This window comes from Benincasa hispida, chromosome 9, assembly GCF_009727055.1.
Source record: "Benincasa hispida cultivar B227 chromosome 9, ASM972705v1, whole genome shotgun sequence".
Classification (NCBI taxonomy): domain Eukaryota; kingdom Viridiplantae; phylum Streptophyta; class Magnoliopsida; order Cucurbitales; family Cucurbitaceae; genus Benincasa; species Benincasa hispida.
Genome location: NC_052357.1, coordinates 34,849,154 through 34,852,767, shown reverse-complemented (window position 1 = coordinate 34,852,767; position 3,614 = coordinate 34,849,154).

Sequence of the window (3,614 nt, the reverse complement as noted above, 5' to 3'; positions counted from 1 at the left end):
GGCATGTGCTTTGGATTTTACTGGAACATGGGATTCGCAGATACATCTTATAGAATTTGCTTATAATAATAGTTATCAGGCGACAATTGGTATGGCTCCCTTTAAAGCCTTATACGGAAAGAAATGCAGATCCCCTATACAATGAGATGAAGTCGGGGAGCGAACACTACTAGGTCCTGAATTGGTGCAGCAAACATCATAGTCAATTAAGCTAATTTGGGAAAGAATGCAAACAGCTTAAAGCAGACAGAAGAGTTATGCTGATAACCATTGAAAAGAGTTGAAATTCAAAGTAGAAGATCACGTATTTCTAAAGGTAGCACCAACGAAAGGCATTATGCATTTCGGACGAAAAAGAAAACTTAGCCCCCGCTTTATTGGACCCTTTGAGATATTAGAACGTATTAGCCAAGTAGCTTATCGATTGGCATTATCACCGACCCTTTCTATAATACATAATGTCTTTCATTTATCGATTCTTCGAAAATACGTGTTTGACCCATCACATGTAGTAAATTATGAACCTCTACAAATAACTGACAACTTGGAATATGAAGAGACTCCAGTTTGCATCCTAGTAAGAGAGAAGAAGTCACTTCGTAATCGGAAAATAAGTTTAGTGAAGGTTCTCTGGAAAAATCAGCAAGTAGAAGAAGCTACATGGGAACGAAAAGAAGAGATGAAAGTCAAATACCTTTATCTGTTTAAGAACCAAGAAACTTTCGAGGACGAAAGTTCTTAAGGGGGGAAGAATGTAACAACCCAAATTTATATGCATACACTATAGGAAATTAAATGTCAAATGTTAAGCAAGACGAAATTTTATTTAAGAGGGTGGTAAATGTAATACCCTAACCCTAATTTAGAAAGTAGGAAAACAAATAAAATATATAATCAAGAATGAAAAATATATAAATTTAATAGGAAAATCGGGTGGAAATTTAGAATTGGAAAAAAATAAGAAATTTATTAATTATAAAAAAAAATATTGAATAAGGGGGCAGAATCAGGGAGGATTAATTAGAAGTTGAACGATAGCTAATTCGGGAGAGAGCAAAGTTGGAGAGAAAAGATGGAGAGAAAGAAAGAGAGAGCCACACTGGCGAGATTGGAGAGAGCGGGACTGGAGAGAAAACTGGGAGAGAGTAAAGTTGGAGAGAAAAGATGGAGAGAAAGAAGAAGAGAGCCACGCTGGCGAGATTGGAGAGAGCGCGATTGGAGAGAAATATTGGAGAGAAAACTGGGAGAGAGCAAAGCAAGAGAGAAAAGATGGAGAGAAAAAAGGAGAGAGCCACACTGGCGAGATTGAAGAGAAAATTGGAGAGAGCGAGAGTAGAGAGAGCGAGATTCTCAGTGAGAAAGTGGGAGAGAGCGAGAGCCACGAGAGTAAAACCAGCAAGAAAGCTGGAGAGAGCGAGAGCCACGAGAGCCAAACCAGTGAGAAAGCTGGAGAGAGCGAGAGCCACGAGAGCCAAACCAGTGAGAAAGCTGGAGAGAGCGAGATTCACAACGAGAAAGTGGGAGAGAGCGAGAGCCACGAGAGCCAAACCATCAAGAAAGCTGGAGAGAGCGAGATTCTAAGAACAGAGAGAGTGAGATTTGGACAGAAGCGTGGATTAGGCGTTGAATTTGGCCACGATCTTATAGATTATACATAGAGAACCCTAAAATTGAATACAAGCAAAGGTTGATGACGCAAGAGCAAATGTTAGCCAAAATTAGGTGTCTTATTAAGAGAAATTCTTAAACCTAAGTAATTTTAAAGAAGCCATTTGTAGGATGAGTTGTCACACAGAGAAGAGCTGGAAACGGCTATAAATAGGAGGCTTTGGGCTAGAAGTTAAACTCATTCTCAAACNGTTAGCCAAAATTAGGTGTCTTATTAAGAGAAATTCTTAAACCTAAGTAATTTTAAAGAAGCCATTTGTAGGATGAGTTGTCACACAGAGAAGAGCTGGAAACGGCTATAAATAGGAGGCTTTGGGCTAGAAGTTAAACTCATTCTCAAACAAAACTCAGTAGTAAAAATCGTGTGGAAAGGGTGAAGTGATTCTGTTAATTAGAAGGAGGAAACGTGAGGGAAGTGCTGTCCAAATTTCCTTCTTGTTTAAGAGGAAAAGCTCTACTGATTAACCATAAGGAATAATAAGGAATAACTAGGATCGTAATCAAAGTAAGTAGTTTATCTCACCCTCTCTTTAAGTGTTTCATGGTAGTGTATCTTTAATATGTTGCATAATTATGTTATTGTTATGTTGCATTACATGTTTAAAATACGTTTATCGACAAGGGACCCCATGCATTATGCTTGTTCACAACGGTGAAATAAGATTAAATTTTAATTAGATAAAGGTTATGCTTCTAGGGCTAGCAGGGCATGTATGGTTGCACCCCTCTAGACCCAATTCTATGTCAAGTTTATGCTAGGGACTAACAGGGTATGTATGGTTGCACCCCTCTATTCCAATCTTACGTTTATGCTAATGGTTGATGTTGGATGCGACTCTGGCCCTACTGACTGTATGACCCGCTAATCATCAGATTGGTTAGTTTCCGCTTAAGTCCCCATCTTCCTACCAGAGCGGAGAAATTTACGTTAGAAGCATAACCGACCATCACATGTTATTATATGTTTTCGGTCCCAATCATATATTTTCAGGACATATTGCATGTGATTGTGCATTTGGTCACTACCCTATGTGAGAACTACTTACTGGGTATATTATATACTTATCCTATTTTACAGACTTTGTAGGTAAGGACACAACATAGGTGGCAGAATTGGACGTTGCTCAAATGGCCAACCATCAAGCTCACTATTATAGGCATATGCATTTTTGTATCACTACACTGATGTTTTATGGATCCTGGTGTTTTGTAAAATAAACTTTTTATATAGTTTTCTACCTAATTAATAAAATCTTAGATATGTTCTTTTGAGATTTTTTTACCAAAACTCATCTCATGATAGAAAAGTCTAAGTATGCATGTCGTAGCGATCGGACCATAATATGTAAGGATCCGGTCGTTACAGACATATACACCTAGTAATTATATGTTCCATGATGTGCTGAGGGACGTACGCGATGAGGATGAGTTGAACCCACCTGATGTCCATCTTTCGAATTCCCATAGAGAGCGATCCATGGATGAGGAGTGTCTTGAGTGTGCTAGCTTCAGGGAGGGAGCCAATCCCAACGATTCTACTTATCCGTACCTGCGGAGCATTGATAACTCACTATCGAGGTTGGATGGCCGTATATCAAGTTTAGATAGTCATGTATCCAAGATCGAGGAAAATATGACAGACATGAAAGAACAATTGTTGGCCATCTAGTCATTATTGCTATCTGTAAGGTTTGCATTTCTATCATTTTATGTTTTTACGTGTTCGTGAACTTATCATTTTAATTTACTAATTGAAGGGTTCCACGGTGATTGAGGAGACGACAAGGTCACCAATCCCACATACAGCTGATGATGCCACAATGTTGCTCATTCCATCTCGGGATCCTGATACAACTGATGTGATTGCCTCTCATACTCCCATCCCCCCTATAAAGCCTCAAACTACCACTACTACACCTACTCACATCCCCCCTCTAGAGTCTGAT